The sequence below is a fragment of the Colobus angolensis genome, unplaced genomic scaffold (genome assembly GCF_000951035.1).
Source record: "Colobus angolensis palliatus isolate OR3802 unplaced genomic scaffold, Cang.pa_1.0 Scaffold413, whole genome shotgun sequence".
NCBI lineage: Eukaryota > Metazoa > Chordata > Mammalia > Primates > Cercopithecidae > Colobus > Colobus angolensis.
The window spans coordinates 1,034,759-1,061,023 of record NW_012117522.1 but is presented as its reverse complement, the minus strand read 5'-3'; the positions used below and the strand labels follow the sequence as shown (position 1 = coordinate 1,061,023).

General features: G+C 40.2%; 1 protein-coding gene and 1 long non-coding RNA gene across 2 annotated transcripts in view; one reads left to right on the top strand and one right to left on the bottom strand.

Annotated features, from left to right (window-relative positions):
* The window catches only part of BRE (brain and reproductive organ-expressed (TNFRSF1A modulator)), a 457,102-nt gene that overhangs the window by 271,736 nt on the left and 159,101 nt on the right, over window positions 1–26,265 (top strand). The window lies entirely within an intron of this gene.
* Window positions 1–26,265, bottom strand: part of LOC105521937 — a 55,188-nt gene that overhangs the window by 2,515 nt on the left and 26,408 nt on the right. The window contains exon 2 of the long non-coding RNA XR_001003364.1: window positions 124–217. This is a non-coding gene — a long non-coding RNA (uncharacterized LOC105521937). The remainder of the gene's footprint in view (window positions 1–123; window positions 218–26,265) is intronic.

Here is a 26,265-nt window from a genome sequence, read left to right as displayed (position 1 = left end):
CGATAGTAGTTAATGATGGGTGAAGTGCACTGAGGCTCTTAAAAGACACTTAGCATTTTTGACTTTACTCTGTAGGTTCTAAAGTAAACATATATGAGGTTTTTAATTTATCAGATACTACACCTGCAGCTCTTTTTGCTGACTCAAGATGATTTTTGGTACCTGTTTTATGCCTGCATGCTCCAGCCAGACCAGTTCCTCTTGAGGCATTGAATACCTAGGAAAAAAGAACAAAGGAGGCTGGGTGTGGTGGCTTATGCCTGTAGTCCCAGCACTTTGTGAGGCCAAGGCGGGTGGATCACCTGAGGTCAGGAGTTCGAGAGCAGCCTGACCAACATGGTGCAACCCCATCTCTACTAAAAATACAAAAAATTAGCTAGGTGTGGTTGCAGGCACCTGTAATCCCAGCTGTCCAGAAGGCTGAGGCAGAAGAATCGCTTGAAACCAACCAGGAGGCAGAAGTTGCAGTGAGCCGAGATCATGCCATTGCACTTCAGCCTTGGCAACAAGAGCAAAACTCCATCTCAAAAAAAAAAAAAAGAAAGAAAGAAAAGAAAAAAGCATCCTTTCCCTCTCTACAGTGAAGTTTTTCTATGATAATTCTTCAATAGTGAGTTAAAACTAATTACTAATACTTACATCATGAACATGAGAATAACTATAAATTAGAGCAAGGTAGTTAAAAATGCCTTGATAACATTTGGTCCCTTTCTTAAAATTAAAATTTTTAGCATTTGCTACCTATCTACCTCTGGATTTCTCTAAATAGAAAATTCAATTCAAATCTTTTCTTAGAGAGGAGAGTTTCCAGGTCTTTCTTGAGACATCCAACCCCTTTCGGTAGTCTTCACACACAGATTTTCCCCCACTGTTTGTGAGCACTGATACCTCACCAGAGAGTGGGCAGGTTTGCATGGGGTGATGACTGGATTATTCACATGGCACTGTAAATAAGTGATAAGCCTAGTCCTGCAGCGGGCTGTTTTTATTTCAAAGAATGATTTAAATCTACCATGTTAGAATATGTAAGAATAAACTCAGGTGGGGATGCTTTCCTGAGGCCTTTAAGCTGTAAGTCTGTCTATAGCACCTCTTTTCTGTCCCACAAAGAGCCACACCTGATATTTAGCAATCCATCTCTTCAAGGTTTCAAATTTGCCTTGAACAATTGAGAATGAAGAGCCATGTGCCTCTAAGAGCTTTGACGACAGCCCCTCTGCCCTGGGCCTCACAGAATTTCCACACCAGATCAACAGGGCTGTGGAGTTTTCAGGGCCACTGCTATCTTCTGGCAGCTTCTCACCTCTTGCTGGTGGCCTCAATACCAGCTTTGATTTCTCTCTAGGCCAACCCTTTCCCAGGGAAGAGTTCCCTCAACTTCAAGAGACCTTTCTCCTCCTCCAACTCTAGCCTCAGCCTTTTTTGGGTTTGGTGCAGGGAGGGGAAATTGTAGGAGCTGATAATGGGAAGGAGGAGCTGGGAGTCTTCCCAGGTTTTACTGTGAAGGTGTCTGGGCTAAGTGGCTGGGGAGACAGGAATGGGCACATGGGATGAACTGGAGAGAGCTCAGGATGAATGAAGCCGCTCACCCACTCTGAAGTCATGCTACTACACCAACAGAAATACTGGTATTTGGGTTATAAAAATAGTACGATACCTGAATACTAAAGCCAATGTTGTAGTCACTAGCACATTTCTCCTGCTGAGTGAAGGAAGGGAAGGCTTCACAGAAGAGGTGTGATTTGAGCTGAGTCTTAAAGGATGGTCATCAGCTACTAGGCACTGAGCCCTAACTACAGATCCAGTTCATTTGGCTGATGATTATACCAGGAGTTTTATAGAAATTTGTATGCTATTTCTTGCCAATGGTTCAGTCTTTAATTTAGTTGGGGGCTGGGGGTGGGTAGATGGTTCTTCTGTTGTTCTTCAAAGCCATCCTCTTCATTTAAGCTGTATCTCTTATATCCCTATTTGTCTCTGTAATAAAACCCTGTGGTAATCGCTTGAGCAGTTTTGTGTGTTATTCTTAGTGAGTAACACTTTGATACATTAACACCTCATAGCATTTCACTTCAAGTTGTTTTTTTTTCTCCCCCATGACTTTAGCATTTAAGAATGCAAAGACATATTAGGATTTCGGATCCTGTTCCTGGTATGTTCCTCCTTAACAGAGGCTTATTCATAAATGGCTTATTTTTACTTATGTATTTTACTTAATAGTCATTAAATTGGTCCATTGTTTGCCACATCTGTTTTCTAAGCTGCTAGTTGGTGTATTTGAAAATACAAAATGTATAACAAACACTTTTGCTATCTAAAGTCTTTTCTTCTGCCTTATTTTGTTCATATACATGTAGATTTCTTGACATTGCATTTTTGAAACATTTTCTCAATTCAACTTGTCTTTCATCAAAACTTTGGAATTAGTAGTCCAAATCTTATCCTCTTAAGTTGCTGCTTAATAGGAGCTGTGATAAAAATTAATACATTACATTACACTTGGTATTGCTGTCTTTGAGACCTCTAAATTTTTGTTGAATGTGTCGAATCAGAATTTTGCTATTTTATTAGCAGGCTTCCTGGAACCCCAAAGCAGTGCTTCTCAAGAATGTTGTCAGTGGACCACCTGCATCGGCCTTGTGAACTTGTTAAGAGTGTAGACTCCTTGAACCCATGCCAGACCTACCAAATCAGAATTTGGGGTGCTCAGAAATCTGCATTTTCACCAGCTTCATAGGTAGTTGAACACACACTAAACTTTAAGAATGTCTGTCTTGAAGTTGGCTAAGTACTTATTTATTTAGGAGTTACTACCTAATTTTCTCCAGGACATGCACGATTGAGTTTTTGGTTTTTCTGTGGTCTATCTTAATTTGAATTCTGTAAAGAATACCCTTGTGGAAAGAGTAGGGTCATGTTTTTCTTAGTATTCAGCAGAGTTGCAGAGAAAGTTAGACTCCAGCAATACTATCAAAGTCCAAGTCACTGTGCCTGCTTCTGCCTATTGTGTGTGGCTCTTTGGAGTTACACAAGAATGACAGACTGACCTGTGATGCTTGGAAATCTCCTTCCTGGGTCATAGATTACAACTGAGTACATTAGACATTAGCATATAGCTCACCTAAGCTCTGGAGCCTTATAATAATAGTAATTAACATAATGATACTTTGTACTTCTCAAGTATCTTAAAACTGAAGGCCTTAAAGTGCCATATTAAACAAAGTATGCAACACCTTGGCAAGAGAGGTCAGTGTTCAGTTCCTCATTTTATGAATTCAAAACCTGAAGCTGAATATGGAAGTTTAGCTTAGAGACTTCTTTTGGATAATGACACATTCAACTTGGAGAAACAGGAATATTTCAAAGGAAGCATTTCTGATTTTAGGGGAACAGGGGAGTGGTGGTGGTAAGGTGGTTTCTCATTTTAGGGGAACAGGGGAGTGGTGGTGGTAAGGTGGTTGCTATTTTGGCATTGCAGGGTATATCCTGAGTGAAAATAGCCATATTTGGTTACTTTAATTAATGCCTTTAATAAGTAGAGGTGTTTGTCTGGAAAGCATCATTTTTATTACTAACATTTCTGTGTATGAAATCTTATATTCCTTCTGGCGCCTTCATTTGCCTTTCCTTGCCTTGCCCTTCTTTATGTATTTTTTTAAAATCATTCATAGGCTCAGAGAATGTTCAAAACAGCAGCAGCAACAGCAAACTTCTAGCTAGAAGAGGCCTTAAAAATCATATAGTCAGACCCTTTTGTTTCACAGGACAAGATACTTGAGAATAGAAAAGGTTAAATAAAAGATTTCTTCAAAATGGCTCAGAGAATGTGGGTATGGGAGATGTGTCAACAGTGTAACTATTAACAGAGTTTGTCTATTTGTGTTATTTTTGTCTTTTCTTAAACAAGTATATATGATATGAATACACTTTACAGTTGAGAATCAGTTGAAGTCTTTCACAGACCCTGTTTTATATCACCATTTTCCCCCACTTTTCTTTCTTTTGTATTATTTTTTCAAATTAAATTTTGAATCCTACAGTATTTCTGTGCTATTCCTACCTTTTAAATTTTCTTCCATTTGCTTTATCTGTAGTCTTCCTATATCTCTCTTCTCTCTCTTTTGCTTCTGTAAACTAATACCTTTGCAACCTAAGTAATTTAACATTATAGAAAAATAAAATGGAAGTTTTTAAAAATCTTGAAGGTCAACACCTTAGAAAAGGCAGGATAAATTAAAAGATAAAGAAAAAAGTACTTGGAGACTTCTGGAATATTTGAGTTCTTTTTAAAAACTACTTCAACAGCTGTATAAGTAGATAGTTCTTTTTTATCACAATCTTTACCCTCCGTTTGCTCAGCTGCAAGTATATGTTTAACTAGCACAACTCAAATGGATGATTTATGGTGGCTTTTGCCTTACAAATAAAATAAAGAACAGTTCTTAAGGTACCAGATTAAGAATTTGGAGAGAAAAAGATAGGAAATTTATTCATTTATTCATAAATAATTGATCGATAGAGAAGGGTCGTCTCCTTATAGAGTACACCATATTTTAATGCAAGCAGATGAGAATCCTGATGATTTATGCAATACTGTTCTTCATCTTCATACTAAGGTGACTGAGCTAAAAGTGCTGAGGTAATAAATGTAAAAGTGCTTAGGAAAAATGGAAAAGCCTGTACAAAACCGTGTGTTAATGATTTCTTATTCAAAACAGCTCAGTTCTATAAATATTTATTGGGAATCTAAAAACAAATATTTGTGTGCCGAGTGCCAGGTGCTGGAGATAACGAGCTATAAGGAGAAAAGTAGAGACAGTGAGAAAAACGGCGTTTTCTTTCCTTCTGGGAAAAGTAGGATGGAAACCCTATACTGCACAGTTCCCCATACCAACCACCAGAGGGGGCTATCAGCCACAGGCAGCTCAGTTGCTGTTCTAGAGGGCTTCCTTTTGGATTCTCAGAGGTGGAAATTAGTAGGAAGTGTGAAATTAGTTGTTGCATATACGGATAATTCATAACATGAGGTACCTACATTTTAGGAAAAATATTTACCTCTATTCACTAGATCACCTCCTCTGAGAAGAAAAGTGGAGTAATTTGATTAGATTTGTTAATAAAATTATGCTGGTTATTAGTAATGCTTCTTTTTCCAATGATTGCAAATTTATTTTTGGGGTGAGAACAGATATGTTTTTCTGTGTATGTGTGCCCAGAGTTAAGAGAGTTAGTGTGAGGAAGGTTATTTTGTTTTTCTCTGCTTGTAATCTTATCTTCCTGGTTAATTTCTACTCCTCCCACAAGATTCATCACAAATGTCACCTCCTCATTGAAGCATTTCCTAGCACCCTTCTACCAGACAGTTAAGAGTGCCCCTTTTTGTGTTTCTACATGGCTGTCTGTGCTCAATAATAATTGTTATGATACTGAATTTAAATTAATTTTCTGCCTTTCTCTGCTACTAATTGGGAGATTCTTGAGACCATGTATTATTTATATGTTGTTTATAGTTCTGTACCCACTGCTGATTACAAAGCCTGGCAGGTATTAGTCACAGAATAAGCAAGTTATAAATATTTGTAAATTATAGTTTTTCATAGTCTATTTAAAGAATACTAAGTTATTAATAGTTCCTGAGCAGTTGTCCCCAGCATTATAAATAAGCTATCAGGAGTTATCCTACAAAATAATTGATTTTAGAAGACTTTTAGAACGGAATATTTACCTTAAGAGATAAAGGATTATAGAATTAATTGCAAAGACCATAAAAGGCTTATCTTATTTTACAGTAGGGTCTACTGTCAATGAAGCAGACATATGGAATTTTAAGGCTTATTTGGAATTTTAATTTTGTGGCTTATATGCATTTTTAATTGGCTGAATTGAAAAAGAAAACTGCCTTTTTCCTTAAATGAATATACATAGTCTAGGGACATCTTTGAGGAGAAGGCCAAGTTTGATTCTGTATTACAAATTTTTAAATGGAATTTAATGGGAAAATATGATTCACCATTCAATTTAATTGATAGAAATCTCTTTCATAGCCAACTTTTCTTTAAAGTGAATTGCATATGTCTCTTTAGAAAAACAAATGCATTGGTCTGTAATTTTTAGACTTCTGTGAGAATGAAAATAGGATACTCTTTTATTTACAGAAAACTGTAAGACTTTTTTCCTTATGAAAATAATTTCCCAGTTATTTCCCTGTGTGTGGAAAATTGCTGTGTCTCTAATCTTGACTGGGAAAGCTTTTCCTGGGCAATTTAGAAAACTAAAGAAAAGTATCTCATTATCTTCAACAAACGTTTATCAAGTCCTACTATAGGAAGGTCAGATTACCAGCCTTGGAAAAACCTCAGTTATCCAAAGGTGAGACTCCTAGCAACACCCTGGAAAAGGGCCTTGATCCCTGAACTCAAAGAAGGGGAGTCTGAAGAGCCAAACCCCATTTTTAAAATGCAGTCAGCCATTTTGTTTTATACTGCCCTGGCAAACTTAGCTAATTTTTACACCCCTAGCATATATGAAACAACAGATTCAAGGCAGACAGGCTGCTATGGATAAACAAGCTTTGATATCAGCAAAAATAGACAGCTTCAACAAAGTCAAATACAAAATATATTAACCGATAATCCTCAATGATGGCCGCATATCATCAATCAAGTTTGGACCCAAATGTGTTAATCCTGTTCATCAAATTATTATTATTTTTTTGATACAGAGTCTCTCTCTGTCGCCAGACTGCAGTGCAGTGACACGATCTCGGCTCACTGCAACCTCTGACTCCTTGGTTCAAGCGATTCTTTTGCCTCAGCCTCCCGAGTAGCTAGGATTACAGGCATGCGCCATCATGCCCAGCTAATTTTTATATTTTTAGTAGAGATGGGATTTCACCGTGTTGGCCAAGATGGTCTCAATCTCCTGACCTCGTGATCCACCAGCCTCGGCCTCCCAAAGTGCTGGAAATACAGGCGTGAGCCACTGTGCCTGGCCAACAAATTATTTAAGGAACTGATATGTGGGGTCAGGCAGGCCTGGGTTCTAATCTCTGATGTCCCACCTACTAATGATAGAATCATGAGTAGTTATCCAAGCATTCAAGCTCAGCTTTTCTTCTTTGTGTCAGAAATAACATGAAAACTATTTAAAAAACAAACTGGAATGATATTGATCACAAATATAGTAAAAAGTTAACAGCATTTCTATTTAAATTGATCAGAACACTTAAAATCTCAATAGGTAAAAGAGCAATGTCGTTCAGTTTACAGAGGAAGAAATAAAACAACTAATAAACGTAGAACACTGTTCACCCTCACCTAATGATTAAAAAATTCAAAAATAAAAACAACAAAATATTTACACCAGGTTTAAATCAGCAAGATAGTAAAACTATACTAATAAACTCCGAATGAAGAAGCCCACATGGGGGAAAAGACAGATCCAGAGGAAGAACAAAAATGACAACTTGAATAACTTCATCAGCACAAGAAAGTTAAAAAGTACTGAAATACACACTGTTGTAGTAATAAGGTAGCTCCTCAGTTGATGCCTCAAAGCAGCCCTAAAACTACCAGCAACAAAAGTGGTTTCAGAGCGGAACTATCTGCCACCATTCTAAATCTCGGTGCCAGTGTGAGCTCCTTGGAATGTTCATCTGTTAGGATTGGCAACATCCATGCTTGAATTTGTATTCTCCATTTCTTGGACCATTCTGCTGTTTGTCTCTTTCATTATTTGGAAGTCAGATTCCTTCTTTCAGCATTATAATAAGGCTATGTAATATAGCTTGAGACTTCTACTACACTTAATGATCTTACTTTCCTAATGCAGCTTTTGCCTGCATTATTGTTGTTTATTGCATGATTTAAACTTTGAATTTTTGCATAGGAGTTGTGGGAGGTTTTCTAAATTGAAAAGAGATTTTAAGTTGGCAGAGTAGGAAATTTTTGTTCATTCTCATTAATGCCTTTGCCCTTTCTTTCTCTGAAGTTATCGCCAGTGGTTTAAGCTGTCTGTCTGCCTTGATTCTGCTGTAGTACATGTCTGGAAATTTTACTGGTATGAAAAGCATTTTTTGGAACTTTATCATCAACAAGTTCTCTTTTCACTTAAATGGCTAAAGAATAAAACATTTTATGTCAAATTCGTGCATTCTGAGGAAATTCACTGATTTCAATTTCAGGAGTTTCTGTTTGTTTCTAAAGAACTAGTGTAATATGTCATTATTCATTCATTCAACCAACATTTATTTGAGTGCCTATCACACGTCAGATAGTCTACTGACACTTTTTAAGTCCGGGTGGGAGGTTATGGAATAAGACTGAAGATGTCCGACACTCACAAAGAGTAGAGTCTACTGGCAGAGTCAGGCACAGAAGTAACTAACTTGGAGAGTGTGATGAATTCTGTAATAGAGGTGTGCCCAGTGGAAAGAGCCGTGAGCTCTGTCTGCTATGGAGTCCAAGAAGGACTCCAAGAAAGGGTGACATCTGAATAAGACATTGAAGGAAGAACAGAAGTTTTCCAGGAGGTAACGGAGAGGATGGGCATTCCAGACAGAAGGGACATGTGAACTAGGCATGAATGCAGAAGCGTGCCTGGCATTTTTAGGGCACTGTGAGTAGACCAATTTGGATGTTTTAAAAATTGCCAGAATTGGCTGGATGCAGTGGCTCACACCTGCAATCCCAGCACTTTGGGAGGCCCAGGCAGGTGGATCACCTGAGGTCAGGAGTTGGATACCAGCCTGGCCAACATGGCAAAACCTCATCTCTACTAAAAATACAAAAATTAGCTGGGCTTGATGGCACACACCTGTAGTCTCAGCGACTCAGGAGGCTAAGGCAGAATTGCTTGAATCCAGGAGGCGGAGATTGCAGTGAACCAAGACTGCACCACTATACTCCAGCCTGGGTGACACAGTGAAACTCTATCCCCATCGAAAAAAAAAAAATTGCGGGAATTTGGTTAGGTAAAAGGTAATAATCTGGAAGGGTTTCACATCCTGAAAGAAACCCAGAACATGATTGGGTTTTTGTTTGTTTGTTTTAAGAGAAAGAGTCTAATTCTGTCACCCAGGCTAGAGTGCAGTGGGCCAATCATAGCTCGCTGTAACCACAAGCTGCTGGGCTCAAGTGATCCTCCTGCGTGAGCCTTCCAAGTAGCCGGGACTACAGGCATGCACCACCATGCCCAGCTAAGTATTTTTATTTTTGTAAAGATGGGGTCTCACTAAGTTGCTCAGGCTAGTCTTGAACCGGCCTCAGGGGATCCTCCCACCTCAGCCTCCCAAAAACCTGGGATTCCAGGATGAGCCACTGTGCCTGGCCATGATTGGTTTTCATATGTTCTTTTTAGCTGGGCCCGTGCACGGAGCTTAGCGTATGGTTATGTGATAGCTAATCCCCCTCGGGCCCCTCAGACACCTGTCCAAGTATATATTAATTTATCTTATCATACATTGTGTTGAGAACATTTTCTTCTGTTCAGTCAGCCACAGCGTTAGGTTACAGAGGCAGTAATTTAAGGGAGCTCCCAGAAGTGCACGTATGCACAATCACTACCCACACATTAATATACTTGTGCAGTGCACACGATCACACAAATATGCCTTTTTTTGTATTATCTTTCATTCTTCCTAATAAGAAGTTGAACCCATGGGCAGTGCTTCCTAAGTATTTGATGTTTTGTTTTGTTTTGTTTTTTAGCACTAGCATCTAGCATGTGCAAATACTGCATACACATGGATCCAGAAAACTAAATTAAATGAACGTAGAAAGGAACATGTAAATTGTTGGGGTTTCTTTTGTTTTGTTTTGTTTTGTTTTGTTTTAAATAAAGAGTAGGTAGGTGGAATGAAATAGTAATGAAATAGTGAGTGTGGGCAAATGGGCAAAGGATGCAGTCTGGTAGGTGTTAGAGACGATGGATGCATGGGAGAGTTTGGAAAGTACAGAAATTTGTAGTCTGTGTAAGAGTTGTCAGAAAGTACATGGAAGATTTCTACTGTCTATGCTTTTAAAAAATATTTAGCATCATTTAGTCAAATTTCTGGAGACTACCGCAGAGTTAAATCGTGAGGCAAGGTTCTCTGTGAATTTATTAATGATTAATCATGATGGTCCCAAGTTTCCCAATTGTGCAGAGCCAGCTTTCCAACAGATTCCCTTAACAGGAAAGATGCATAACTGGGAAATTGCATAAACCAGCCAGACGTCTTCAGGGAATTATGGGTAGGCAGTTTTCTTTTTAAGTGGCTTATAAAGCATTTGAAGAATGCCATTGTGGAGCAGAGAGCACATGCCCAACCATTGCCTTTTTTTGGGAAGCTGGCACATTCTCGTTTTGAGTTGCCTGTACCCCTGGGCTTCACTGTGGCTCCTAGGGTTCCTGGGGGGCTCCAGGAGTCTAGTAGGTGCTTGGGTCAACCAGTGACTCACTCAGAGCTTGAGCCAGTTTCCAGTCAGATGACTGCGGGGAATGGGAATGGGGATGGGAGCAAGAGTTGGGTTGGGAGTAGGTAGAAAGTAGAAATTAGAGATAGGCCTTCAAGGAAATTCCAGTTTGCTTTCCCCATTTTCAGAGTCTCAGGTTTGGCTCAAACTCCCGAAGTGTCTCAAAGAGCCTTCTTCCCTTTATTCTGGAGCTACTTAGAACCCAAACTCTTCCACTTTTCAAGCAAGGTTTAGCCAGAGCTGCCTAGCAGACCTGTCCAGCATCTTACCCTGAAACCCCTTGGGCAATGCTGAGGCCCTGCATTCCTAATACAAAAGGGAGCACAAATGGGTAGGTGTGTCCTTTTTGGCACTTGTTCCCCTCCACTTTGCTCTTTTGCGGTCAAAAAGTCTTGCACAGCAGTTACTTAATGCCAAGCTGGCCCAGCTGCAGCTAATTTAATCACTCATATGTTGAGTGAGGTACTATTTTCATTTTGCAGCTGGGGTAAACTGAGGGCTGAGATCTTTATTTTATTTAGCAACAGAAATGAACTCTGAAAGATATAGGATGAAACATTTGGACATCCTTTTGTTTGTTTTCCATTTGAAACATAATTCACTATATTATATACTGCTTCCTGTGCCCTAAATTAGTATAAATTTAAATTTTAACTACTGCAACCTTCTCTTCAAACCAACTACTGATTCCTAGAATAAATACTAGTGATTTCAAATGAAACCTTTTAAATTTATGGGCAAGCAACAAGGAGTTGTAATTGTTTAAATAAAAATTATTTAGGAACTTGAAATACCGTATTTTGTCTTTTTTAAAATACCAGTGGGTGTTTAGGCCCACGTAAAGAGAGTACATCTCTGGGCCCTGAGGCGCATGCCTCACACCTGGACAGTAAAGACGAAGAGCACCTGAAATGTACACAGCTTTCTGCAGGATGCTTTTGAGAAACCAGAACTTAAGTAACGGTTAAAGTAAAGACTCCAGAGTCAGACAGACCTGGATTTGAATCCAGCCTCCAATACTGAGTAGCTGGGTATTCTCTTAGCCTCCTTTTTGTCACCTTTTACCCAGGCATGAGGATAGTGTCTACTTCACAGTTGTGAAGATTAATTGAGTTAAAACATGTGTAATGAGACTAGTGTCTGGCATGCACTACTCTATGGAGTCAGCGCCCAGTGAATGATAGCTTTTCCTAGCTCGGCCAACCCTGCACAGGGCTTCTTCCTAAGTGCTGTTATGCACATTACCTCATTTCATTTCCCTACCAACCAGCCAGGTAATCCTCTTCCGCGCACAGCTAGAGCAGTGTTAGTTGAACATTTGAATTTTTAAGCATCTTGACTGAATATGACACTGCATTGGTGACATTTTGATAGCTGTCACTGCATGGTTTAGTTCCAGCATCTTTCAGCACATTCAGAAGCATCAACCTTTACATGTTGGGGCTTCTCCAACAGCAATTATAGCCACAAGTGGAGAAAAGCTATACATGTTCTCATAAAATATCATCGAGATTTGTGTCATAGGCCTCTAGTGACAAAGACATGTTTAACTGCTAGATGTCAGCTTTTTTTCCCCTTTCAGATAAAATTAAACTGTGGAGTTACCATTTAATCCACAAGTGTAAGAATAAATTGGTTTTTTAGTCCCAATTCTGTAGAAAATCAAAACTGATACCAAATATTTTTATTTATAAACATTTTTATTGTGGGTGTAGATGTATCTGTGTGTAGACAGATAGAATGAGGTGCCCCCCGAAAAAAGATGGTGGTGTCATCTTTTGTGGCCAAGCTGGTGAAATCCTCACTCCTCCCAGATGCCTCCCAGCCAGCAGCCAACCTGCTTCCCCCATGACCTTCTTCTGAGTGTGAAGCTCTGGGTGCCAGTGCTTCTTCCAGCCAAGTCAGCAGGTGGGCCAGGATCAGCTTGAGAATTAGTTTTCTTAACAGCCCCAACTGGCCACTCTCAGAATAATTCTGTTAAGTGTGACCTCTTGTATTATGTGGGGTAAGTCAGTAGCTGACTATCAGGGAGACTTTAGAGACCCAGAGAGCTTCATGCCTAAGGGGAGAAAAAGAACATTTTTCTTATCTTGAGGCAGGTCACAGAGAATACACACATGGTGCTGGGGACAAAGGTCTAGGAGAGAAGCAAAAGTCAGTCACCCCCGCCAGATATTTAATAGAATGTCAGAGTTAGACATGAATGCCATAAGAATAACGAAAAACTGAGAGCAGTGGGTCTTAGGAAGAGAAAAGGGAGTAAATCGGATGATAAAGCAAGAGAAGTTGTGAAGCCAGCCAGGAAGAAAGATAAGAGTGAGGCAGTCTGTCCCCATCTTAACACAATGTACTCCTAAGGGTGAGACTTGTGTAAGATCGGCTAGGCTGATGGAGCTGGGTCAGAGGCCTCAGAATTGGACTCTCATGGCCCAAGACTCTTAAGGTAACGTGATCTAGCATCATGGAGATGAGAACTGAGGCCATCCACCCCTTGTGGGTGTTTCCCTCAGGGCACTGCCCATTGCAGATTGCTAGATCATTTCCATCTGCCTTTATCTCTAGGCCCACCGCTATGCACCTCTACTCAGTTGGGGAGATAGAAACTATCAGGTGGTACTGAAAACTGAAGATGAATTCTCTCATGGAGTTCTCTTCTTAGAAACTCCTAGACTCAGTGACTGATTGCAAAAGGCACATCTGGCACAAGAAGACACTCCTTCAACTTGTTGCACTTAATATCTTGATACCAAGGATCATAGGGATGGAAAGACAGTGCTAATCCCCATAAACGTGTGGTGTCTGGTCACTTCCGTGTGTTCCGTGCAGTCAATAAAATACAGTGTCGATGGAACCCAGTGCAGGTGGAGCAGGGCAGTTCCACATGTACAATTGGTATTTGCTCTTCTTCCCTTCAGTGTGTTTTTTGTTGTGTCGAACACAACCGAGTGAGAGTTGCCCCTGCACCCCTACATGGAGTTAGAGGAGTGCATCCTGGCCTGGAATAGGTCTTTTTCTGGGGCACTCTGTGGGCTGTCTGAGCAGTGGAAGCATAAATATAAACCTCGGGCACATAAGGACACACACAGGCCGCAGAGCCTGTCAAGGGCTCTGTCATGTTCCAAGTGAACAGATGTTTATCCCACAACATTTTTTTTTTCCCTTCTTGGAGTTTGTCCAATGCATTAAAAAAAAAAAAAAAAAAAAAAACTAAACTGTTTACACTAATTATTCCCTTTTGCTGCCTTTGCTTGTTTTGTTTTGCTCTTTTCTTTTTCCCATACATTAAGAGCTATTCGTGTGAGGAAATTCTGCCCAGCTGCTCTCTGGAACAGATACTTCCATAGCTTAAACCAGGAACCCTTTGTTCTTGGATCTGAGTGGAGCTCAGATTGCCTTGTCACATGTATCTTGGTGCTTCTTCCCTGAAGTTTATAGGCTTTTTAAAATCCATTTCCTTTTTACCCCAGAGATAATCAGCTTCCATAACTTTTCTTAAAGTAAATAACTCCAGATCCCTTCATGGTTTCAGATTTTCCTGTATGCTTCAGTCAGGATTTTATTCAGCAATCATTTATTAAGTACATTCTTAAGTTTGGTGAGTACCATACCACTGTACTAGGTATCAAAAGAGAAATTAAACCATTTCCTCTTTTATTGGTTTGTTCATGTTTTCACTTATTTTTTCATTTCCTTCATTCAAGAAGTATTTGTTTAGCTCCTACTGTGTCCCAGGTACGGCTCTGGGTGCAGAGGAATCAGTGATAAGCAAAAACAGACATTGTCTTTGCCTTCAAGGAATTGCCAGTGTACTGTGGGAGAAAGACGTAAAGAATTAATTGCAATTCAGGGTGATACATAGTGTAATAGTAGGGTGTTCAAGTTTCTTTGAGGAATGGGAAGGGTGTAATTGGCTCTGCCTCAGGCATCACAAATAACTTTACCGATTACTGGACATGTGAGAGTATTCTACACAGAGAGAACAGCATATACAAAGGTGAGGTATAAAGTATGGTTGTAAAATGATCATTGGTTCGAGGAGCTTGATATCTGAATGCAAAAACAGCAGATGCAAGAGGTGAAGCTGGAAAAGTAAGTTGAGTAGGCAAGTTGTTAAGGTCATTTTGCATGCCAGGTTTAAAAATCTGGAGTATGTCTTAGAGAAAATGGTGGGGGAAGGGGCACTGAAGCTTTTTTGGTTGTTTGTTTGTTTGTTTGTTTTGAGACAGAGCCTTGCTCTGTCACCTAGGCTGGAGTGCAGTGGTACGATATTGTCTCACTGCAACCTCCACCTCCGGGGTTCAAGGGATTCTCCCGCCTCAGCCTCCTGAGTAGCTGGGATTACAGGCGTGCGCCACCACACCCAGCTAATGTTTGTATTTTTAGTAGAGATGGGGTTTTGCCATGTTGGCCAGACTGGTCTTGAACTCCTGGCCTCAAAGTGATCCACCCACCTCAGCCTCCCATAATGCTGTGATTACAGGCATGAGCCACTGCGCCCGGCCACGGTGAAGGCTTTTAAGCAGAGAAAATGCTTTGGAAGTAAAGTTTGCTCAAAATTCATATGTTGAAGCCTTAACCCCCTTGTACCTCAGAATATAACTATATTTGGAGATAAGGCCTTTAAGATGTAATTAAATTAGAATGAGGTCATCAGAATGGGCCCTAACCCAATATGACCAATGTCCTTATAATAAGAGGAAATTAGGACACAGATACACACAGGGGGAAGACACAGGGAGAAAACAACCACCTACAAACCAAGCAGGCCTCAAGAGAATCCAGCCCTGCTAACTCCTTATACTTCCAGCCTCTACAGTTGCGAGAAAAATCAATTTCTGTGGTTGAAGCCATCCAGTCTGTAGTACTTTGTTATGGCAGCCCTAGGAGGTGAGTACACTGAGGTTTAAGTTTTGTAAAGATAACTAGAGTCCATGGAGGGTGCTGGCTTGGAGAGAAGAGTGACTTGAAGTAGGAGGAGCTGCAGTAGGAGAATAGGAGCTGCAGAGGTCTAGGTCATGATAATAAGGTTGAATGACCAAAAACTACTCTAGCGAGTTATCCTATTAACCAAAATAGTGAATACCACAGGAAGGACACATTTTGGGGGAGTAGGGGGAGGGGTGGATGCCAAACTAGTAAATCTGGATTTGGACCGCTTCACTTTGGTATGTGCCCTGGATGGCTGCATCAAAATGAATTTTCTTACCTTCTGGCCTTTGATTGGGTTCAACAGCTAGAGATTGGAGAGTGGAAGGAGAGTGAGGAGGGATATTTCTCCTACCCCTGGCTTCTTCCCTTCTTTGCACTGGTGTGGCTGTGTTTGCAGTCTTCTAGCTATGGCCACAGCTCCATTGGGAGCCCTGCTCCTGACACTACAGTTATCTTTGGTTTGGTCCCAGTGATAAGGAACGCCTTTCCTTTGTTGCCGGCCCTAGGGTGCTTCTCGATGTCTTTTTGATTTCCCTTACCCTGTTTACAACCTCATAACGAATGCCTTCATCAGACTTGCTTCCATCTCCCTTTTCAGTGTGCCATCTGTTTCTTGCCAGGACCCTGATGAGTTTTAAATGCCTACTGGACATCCATGGGGAGATATCTAAGAGACAGTTAGAAATTTAGGATTAGGGACTTGGAAAGAGGTTGAGACTGGATATAGCTTTAGTATTAACATGTTGGTGGGTGTGGAAACCATGAGTTGCCGATACTATAGTGTGAAAAGAGAAAAAGGTTCTTGGTTGGAATGCTGGAGAAGATAAACTTTTCAGGAATTGATAGTTTTCTGCAGCTAATAGAATCTTACTTATGCATATGTTCTTCATTCTGATTGTGTGACTAATTCCATATGAATCATTTGGACTGAATGATTGCACTGTCACTAGTTATATAGATAGGTACTGAAGTTTGCCTTTGTCTTCAAGAAGGGACTTGGTAACCAATGAGTAGTGAAACAATTTCAGAGAAAATTTGTAAGTAGCATAATCAAGGAAAACATTTTTAAGCATCCTTAAGGATTTCATAAATGTGTTTATTTCTAAATCTGCATTTAATAACGGGTGATTTTTAAATAATGCAGTTTGCGCTGGGAGTAGTGGCTCACGCCTGTAATCCCAGCACTTTGGGAGGCCAAGGCAGGAGAATCACCTGAGGTCAGGAGTTCCAGACCAGCCTGGCTAACATGGTGAAACCGCATCTCTACTAAAATTACAAAAATTAGCCAGGCATTGTGGTGGGTGCCTGTAATTCCAGCTACTAGGGAGCCTGAGGCAGGAGAATCGCTTGAACCCGGAAGGCAGAAGTTGCAGTGAGCCGAGATCATGCCACTGTACTCCAGCATGGGCGACAGAGCGAGACTCCATCTCAATAAAAAATAAAAATAAATCAATAACGCAGTTTGCTAAGTCTGTTTGATAGGCAACACTTTGATGGCTAAGATTTGGTTACTCTGTATATTCTAAAATAGTTAACCTATATTACCTATAAAATTGGGAGAATCATGATGTTCACATGCTAAGTGTTTTTCCTGCACTGTCTCATTTAATCTGTATTTCTACTCCTATAAGGTGAATACCATTAATATCTTCCTCATTACTGATGAAGAAACAGAGGCTTAGAGAAGTTAATACTTTTCTCAAGACCACACAGCTAGTAAATGTCAGAGCCAAGTTCTATTTATCTGAATAAGAGAGTTTTTGCTAATACCTGGACAGCCTTTCTTGGACCTCACCCAAGGGCTTTTTTGTTACAGAGGAACTCAAGGAGCCCAGTGGAAAGCACTTCAACTAAAAGGTGTTCCCATGGTCTAGACTTAGAAGCTGCCTTTAACAAGGGTCCACCAGCACACAGTGGAACCATTTTATTATAAAGGGCCAGAATTGCCTGTGTCGAATGCATAAAATATATTCTTTTTATTCTTTGGCTAGTATAAAAGTTATATCCGTTGTCCAAATTGAATAATTCAGCCAGGATCTGATTTTCTTGGAAGGCTGTCTCTCATAGGCTCACGTACTGTAATGAGAGAACATTTGGCACTTTCGAAAGCCGTAGCCTACTTCTTCTGGAGGTCTGTGTGTGGCATGGTGTGACATCATAGGAGCTTGCCCGGTCTGCTTTGTATGGGCTGTGATCACTCCTAGTGGCTATGAATTTTTTCCTTTCATTTATGCTAAATTCTCCTCCCTTTTGAGGTTTGAAAGGCGAGGGGCATATAAAAAGGAAATGGTTATGGCCCAAGGTCCTTTATTACCTTTTTTGTCCAATGCGTTGTTGACAGCAGTTTGCTTATCATTCTTAGAGGGCCAAAAGCTTCATTCTGATCAGGTTTCTAATCGCTGAAACATCTATTTTAAATGGATTTGAAGGCCTGCCTAAAAGTTGAAAGATTTCAAGTCAGACTTGAAAACATCAGGATGATTAATTAGTGTCTTCACAGTTTTTTTCCCTTCATGTTCCATCTAGGCACAGATCCAGTAACTTCCCCAAGGAGCAGATAGTTAGTGTCACCCCTGCTCCCCAATTAATTAATTCAACCCAACTTCCAGAAAGATAGCAACACTGTAGGTAAGGGCTGAGTCCTGCTACTTATTCCCTCATTGGCCACCTGTGCCCTCTTCTCCTGTAAGCAGCTTCTGAGCAAGCTGAGGGAAGACTTAGCTTAGCTCCAAAATGTCTGATCCCACTACTGGTGTTAAAGACTTGGTTAACTGTATTCTATTATGGGCTTATTTAAAACTTTATCTCCTTAAAACTCCAGTAAGGATTGTGGGTCAGTTTGTAAAAGAGCTCTTCTGAACCACACCATGGAGATTTATTTCAAGCTGTGGTAACAAAGTAAGCCTGAAACATACTACTTTAATATTGTAAATGTCTTTGGTTAAGAGGAAAACAATCACTTTTATTTTTAAAGACATTTTTGTTTTACTCTAAGTAGTGCCAATATTGGTGGCAATGTTTAGCCATTCTGGAAGATAATTTAACAATATGTGTTAAAAACCTTTAATACTTACATCCCTGTTGCTCTAGGATTTCAGTATATTATTGTAATTCTAACCTGAGTGGAGTGTTTTTACCTGACAAGCATTTATTCCCCTATTTTTATGTTCTTTGTGACCTCTTAAAAGAGGCAATATAAATATCCAGGCCTGGTGGGGTGACTCACACCTGTAATCCTAGTACTTTGGGCAGCTGAGGTAGGAGGATCACTTGAGCCCAGGAGTTGAGACCAGCCTGGGCAACATAACAAGGCTTATCTGTACTAAAACAAACAAACAAAAACAATAGCTAGGCATAGTGGGGCGTGCCTGTAGTCCCTGGGAGGCTAAGGTGGGAGGATCACTTGAGTCCAAGAGGTCAAGCCTGCTGTGAGCTGTGATCGTACCAGTGTACGCCAGCTTGGGTGACAAAGCAAGACTCTGTCTCAAAAAAAAAAAAAATCAGTAATAAGGGATTAGATAAGTATATTACAGTATAGCAGCATAACAGAATCCTGTTAGTCATTGGAAAAAAACAAAACAAAACAAAAACCATAGCCTGGGATCATATTTATAATACAGGGCATTCCAGAAGTCCCAGTACAGTTTTAAGCTTTAATCACTTCAGAAATATAAATGCTTTAAACTTTCAAAAAAACATTTATTTGAAAGTTTATTTAAATTTCTTTAAGATTTATTTCAGTTCGTGAATTTTGGACAATGAATTTTTAATTTTTTTGTTTCAGTTAACATTTGTCAGAGATTAAAAGAAAAAACAAATTAAAATTTGAAATTTTTTAAATAAAGTGTTTTATAATCTTAATCACAAAATTTATAAAACAAAAGATAAGTGAGGGTGATAATTTATTAAAACAGACTTTAAAAACAATATGTACAGCTTGATTCTGATTATATAAATAATATATACATGCATGTGCTGGAAATTAAAAAGGATATCTGTATATCAAAATTAATAGTGGTTTTCTCTGGAGTGGTATGATTATGTATTGTTTTAATTTTTCTCTTTGCTTTCTCTATTTTTCAAGTTTTCTGTAATGAATGTCTACTAATTTCTATTTAGAAAAATGTCATTTAAATGCTTTAAAGAATAGAGCCAATATTTAGACTTACTCTGAGTCAAAGTATCACAATTAGTGTATATAAAAAGCTAGGAATATTAACTTCATCTACCAATTGCCATTAAAGTAATTAATTTAGCTATTAATACTGAAAATAAAGAACAATTAAATGTAAGAAATATTTCCTCCTAAAATAGCTAAAAGCTATGCTCCATATCTTTATGTTTGATTGATAGTATCACATTTTTAAGAAATTATTTTTAGATGTTTATGAACTATAAGAGAATCATATAAAAGGAATAGCTGTAAAGGGAGATTAGAAGGCTTTTTGTTATTATTATTTTGTATTTTGTCATTCTAAGAGATTAAACAAAGATTCATGAGTAGAAGCTAGAGTGGAAAAGAATTTAACTTTGCAAGAAAGTCATTTCTCCCTTACATCTTATAACATTTTTTAAAGTAGAGAAAAATCAAATAGGATAAAAGGACTACAGATTTTTTTAAAATATGTTTAAGAACACGGCATAAAAGGATATATGATTCAGAGTGTATTTTCTCCAATTCCAGTCCCCTCGTCTTCCAGCTCCCCTTCCCAGAGGCAGTCAGTTATGTATGCATGTCCTTCCATGAATACACAAAGGTATGTGAACATATCCTTTCTGTCATGTGGATGGTAGCATGCTGTACATACTATGTTGCAGTCTGCCTTTTAAAATATATATGTATGTATCTTGGAGATTGTACCGGATCAATGCATACGGATTCACTAGTTCGTTATAACAATTGTTTAATCATCCTTACTGATGGACCTATGAGTTTACTTTCTGTCTTACTACAACTAATGATAAATATCTTTGTACATACATTGAGGACTACTGTTCTAACAGTCGTGTCTGTCAAATGATGAAAGATGATGATGGGATTCTCACATCCCGGTAATACTTGATAGCTTTCAAAGCACTTCCCATATGTTTTTTGTTTTGGAATGATCTACCTTCAGGAATGGTTAGTGACCCACTACTGGAGGTGGTCAACCACTGCGTGCATTTACAAGGTTGCTATAAAGAGAGGATCAGTCCCTTCTGGCGAGGCAGTGGAGGGGAGATGCTGTCCTTTCTTACTTTCCTGTCTAGTAGATCTTCCCATAATAAAGACATTTTTTAAGCAGCCTGTTTTCTTACTATCTTGAAGACATGGGAAAGGAGGGAAATCCATTGTGTTTTGATTGTTTTCCATGTTTAGTGCTGTATGCCTGTTTTTAATTGGACTTTCGTGGTTGAGATTTTCATTTACCCCTTGCATGGAGTACCTTCCAACTCTATATTAATTAATAAATTATGTCGTGGATATGTGGGCTAGCTCTCCTAGGTATGTGTAGCACCTGGAACATTTTCAGTGATTGTTAAGAGACATGTCAGTGAAGTTTGTAGATAAAACCTTTTGTTCTTCAGATTTTACGATTAATTTCATTTTCTTCCCCTCAGCTTAGAAACAATGGCTACTCAATTTCTTTGTATGTATAATTTTAGAGCAAAGGACTTTCTTAATATGTTATATGCTCTTCAGAGTTTAGTTCAGGGATGTGATTGAAAGGGAATGGAAGCCAGAGAAACTCAGGAAATGGAACCCTGCTAAACATTACCTGTGCCTTCTGTGTTTTGTTTTGTTTGAAGTACGTGTGTGTGTGTGTGTGTGTGTGTATAATCCAGCATACTATCCTTAATAGAATTGATCATTCCTTTTTTTCTGGATCTGTAGCATCATCAGATGTGTGCATTCATTTAGGACTTTGAAGAACATCATCTGCAATAATATACATAGTTTTGTCCTCCCTATGTTTAATTGTTCCATATTCACTGTGTTAATTTTTCTCATCAAAACAACAAAGATAGGTTCTTAGGAGCGTTTGGAGGATCTCCTCTGAAGGGTTACAGAGCAGGGAAGATGTATGTGTGTTTCGTGGCCCTCTACCTACCCCATGTGGCCCTAGTACATCCCATCCTGCATGTATCTACTTTCCTGTCCTGTGTCTGTGGCTTCTTCAGACAGGAAGTACACTACACAGTGACTGGGTCGGAAGTCCAGGGCTGCGGGACTCTGCCCAGGCATGTCTGTTTTCCCCAAAGTATCCTAGGGCTGCACTTTCTATCAACTTATGTTTCCCTGTGAAGAAAACGTTGTCTCAGCGAGGTGTGGCTGTTCTCAGAGTACTGTGTGTATATGCACGTGGGTGGGTGTGGGTGTGCATATATGTGTAATGCGGATGAACGAGTGTTCCTGTACCCTCTTGTTGAGTAGAAGAAAAAAATCAAGTTCAAAGTGTCAGAGCATTCCAAATATGCTTTCTGGGAGTTTACAATGTAAAGCAGCTTTAAAAATCTATAACCTTTTGTATTAGTCAGCTCAGGCTGCCATAACAAAATGCCATAGACTGAGTGGCTTAAACAATAGAAATGGATTTCTCACAGTTCTAGAGGCTGAGAAATCCAAAATCACTGTGCCAGCCTGGTTGATTTCTGGTGCAGCCTCTCTTCCTGGCTTGCAGATGGCAGCCTTCTCGCCATGTCCTCTTCTGGCAGAGAAAGTTTGTGAACTGTCTGGTTTCGACACTAGTCTCACTGAACCAGGGACCCATCCTCATAACATTATCTAATGCTAATTACATCCCAGAGGTACCATCTCTAAATATTATCACATTGAGGATTAGGGTTTTAACATTTGAATTTGAAGATAACACAAACATTCCTTTCATAACACCTCCCTTGAGTTAGCCTTGTGGGGGTTGCCCTGCTACAGGTTAGCATTTACTTCTGATAAGACTCTAATTCACTTTTGGCAAAAACTGACTAACCACATGTAAATAAGTGATTTGATTTACCTTTTCCCCCATTTAGTACATACAATTTACCATGTAGTCCAAGTTTTTGGGCCTCACAAGACTTCAGCTCAGGACCAGGTAGGCTGCCAGCTCCCCCATATCCAAACAGCACTGGGAGAGAGAAGGGAGGGAATTATTTAAATGAGAATCATGGGATGTCCTGTGGTTCAGAGCACTGGAAGGTGTACTAGCAGTCATGAAAAAGCAACTGCAGTGACCCAGCTTAGTGCCAGTAATCTGGCTCCCAGGCCGTTGAGTGCAGCAGGGAGCAAGACTTCAGGATCACACTGCATGTGGCTTTAATGTGCACAGGCTGACTTTATGCTGGGACCACAGCATCCCTGATCTTTCCTTGCTGTTTTTAGACTTTTAATTCAGCTTAGGTCTAGATGTTGGATTGACATGATATTGTCCTTTCTGTTTGATTTATCAATTCATCATTTGATAGTATACTGTCAAGAAATCAGTGACAGCTCTGTATTGCCAGTGAAAAGTCCTGACAGCTTAAAGCCTTCGATACTACAGGATGGTACATGACCTTTGCGTTTTCAAACCTTGGATATAATCCATGAGAAAACAAAAAATAAAGACAAGATTGATAAATAGGATTTATAAGGGTTGAGAGAATTAGCAGGATGAAGGGCAAGATAAAGATTAACCATACATTCCCTAAATATATACAGGTATTCAGGTGAAAAACAACAACAAAAAAGTTATTGAGGGATGAGATCCCTTGCTTTTGACTAGAATGGTACCTTCTAGCCAATTTGAGCTAGTTTATCTGTCTGTGAAGCACATTTCTCTGAGTAGTTTTAATTTTCCTCTTAGTCTTTATAATGAAATCATAAATGTAGCTTTCTCTAGGACTGTGTTCTAAACCTTTGGGAAGGCCATTCATTCACTAATTAAACAAAGGTGATACAGCAGTGAACAGAGCAGATAAAAATACCTGTCCTCGTGGAGATTCCATTCTTATGGAGGTGGGCAATATATGTGTATATATATATATAAAAGAAATATGGTGAAAAATAAAGCAAGACTTCAAGAGGGCTGACTAGACGCATCCGGCACTTGCCTCCTCCACAAAGAGGAACCAAAATAGCAAGTAGATAATCACACTTTGAATAGAGAATCTAAGAGAGAACACTGGGATTCAACAGAAAAGTGGCAGGAAACACCCAAGGCAAGGAAGGAGAGGGAAGCATAGCCGGGATCAGCTAGAAGCCCTGAGAGACTCCTCAGTGTGGGGAAAGGGGAAGAGATCCCCTGGGGTCCACATTTCCACCACAGACTCTTGCAATCCTAGCCATGGGAGAGCCTCTTGACCCTCAGGGGCTCTCAGACTAACATGGGGAGCTGCCTTGAGACCATGCTAGGGAATTGCTCCAAGGAGGGAACTCACACTGGGTCCCACACGCATCCCCTGAGTCCTAAGAAACTGTAGCATGGTACAATTCTGAGAGCCCAGCCACCACCAGACGGCCTCCTTTCCTAGGGACTAACAGCACCTGCATCTCCACATCTCTCAAGCCCCACTGACATCCCTGTGCATCTACCTGGATGGCTACTGTGGTGTGATGCCCCAGCGCTACAGCACACAGTATCCCGTATCCCAGGAAACAGGCAGTGCAGTGTACCAGGGAGATCTGCCTCAGGACAAAGGAAGCCAAAATGCATGCTTCCCAGAGCCTAAAACCTGCCTGCCTAAAGCTATTGCCACTGATAGCAACCCCCATCCCAACTAGCAGCAGAGCTGTAGTGCAATTGCATGTGCCCTGAGGACTGACTTTTCCCACTACTGCTGCGGCTGCTGCCACAGCTGCCACCATTAGGAACCGAAGCTCATGCTCCCCAGAGCCTGAGAGCCACCTACCTGCACCTGCTGCTACTGACAGCAGCTCTGTCCACCGCCTACAGGGCTGCAGAGCACTTGCACACACCCTGAGGACAGGCTTTTCCTGCTTATAATCACCACTGCCGCCACCACCCGAGCACTCCACGTGGGGACCTGAGGATCGCCCCACCTTGCGCACCATAGCCTGCACCCATGCCCACCACAGGAGGTCCTGAGTACATGCCCAACCAGCCTGGCACTGCTACACCCTCCCAATACCCAAGCATGCCTTCCAGTGTCTTGGGGATTATCCCACCCTGCCCCCACTGCCAGCATTTGTGCGTCCCTGCCAGGGACTTGAAGATGGCCCACACAGCTTGCTGCCACCATCACAGCCAGCACCCACCTGCATGTGCTACCTAGAGGCCTGGGGATTGGACCACCCACCTTGTCGTAGCCACTGCTAACACAAGTGTATGCCACTTGGGAGCCTCAGGGTTGTCCTACCACTGCTGTAGCCATCATCCATGCTATGCATGCTGCCTAAGAGTGTGAGATTTTGTCCACACTCCAGCCTACCACTGCCACTGCTGGCACCTGAGCAAGCCACCTGGAAACCAAAAGTTGGCCCACTTGGTCTCACTAACACCAGTGCTCTCATACACTGCCCAGGGGCCCAAGGATAGGTACCCTTGGCCCACTGCTGCCGGAAGACTGGCTCATTTTGTGTTCCCATCCCCAACAAAACCTCATCACAGCCTCTACTAACAACTGCAGCCTAAGCCACTGAGAAGATCCAAATACCACTGACAGTGTTTACGGCTGAAGAAACCATACAGAAACTACACCACTGCATGCACCCAGAATCGAAGTTAAAGTTTTATGACCGACTAACACCATACATACATCTTCAGGAAAAAATCTTACCTTACGAAAGTCAATCCAAAAAATTAGAAGTGACTTTTGCACCAAATGTGCAAGTATCAACGTAAAGACACATGAAATGTGAAAAAGCAAGGAAATATGACACCTCTAAGGGAGTACAATAATTCTCCGGCAACAGATATTAATGGAAAAGAAATTTATGAAATGCCAGAAAAATCTAAAAATAATGATACTAAAGAAGCTCACTGGCCAGGTGTGGTGACTCATGCCTGTAATCCCAGCACTTTGGGAGGCTGAAGTGAGTGGATCAACATGGCAAAACTTTATCTCTACTAAAAATACAAAAATTAGCTGAGCATGGTGGCGCACACCTGTAGTCCCAGCTGCTTGGGAGACTGAGGCTTAAGAAACGAACCCGGAAGGCAGAGGTTGCATTGAGCTGAGATGGCACCACTGCACTCCAGCCTGGGCAACGCAGTGAGACTTCGTCTCTAAAAAAAAAAAAAAAAACTCACTGAGATATAAGAGAACACAGTTAAACCATACAAAGAAATCAGAAAAACAATTCAGGATGTGAATGTGAAATTTACCAAAGAGACAGATATCCTAAAAAAGAACCAAATGGAAATCCTGAAATGGAAGAATTCAATGAATGAAATAAAATATTTATTCATGAACTTCAACAGTAGACTAGATCTAGCAGGAGAAAAAAATTCAGAACTTGAAGATAGCTCTTTTGAAATAACCCAGTCAGAACAAAAAAAAAGAAGAAGAGATTTTAAAACATGAACAAATTGTATATGACATATGGGACACCATAAAGTGATAAAATTTTGAGTGTTCCAGAAGGTGAAGAGAAGCCCAAAAGGCATAGAAAAGCCTGTTTAATGAAATAATAGCTGAAATCTTTCTAAGTATAGCAAGAAATTTAGACATTCAGATAACAAGAAGTTCAAAGATTCTCAAATAGATAAAATCCAAAAAGGTTCTTCCCCACAGCACATTATAGTCAAACTATCAAAAGTCAAAGACAGAAAATTCTACAAACAGCAAGAGAAAAGTGTCTAGTCACGTATAAGGAAACCCCCATCAGACTAACAAGAGATTTCTCAGCAGAAACTTTACAGGCCAAAAGGAAATGGCCTATTCAAAGTGCTGAAAGAAAAAG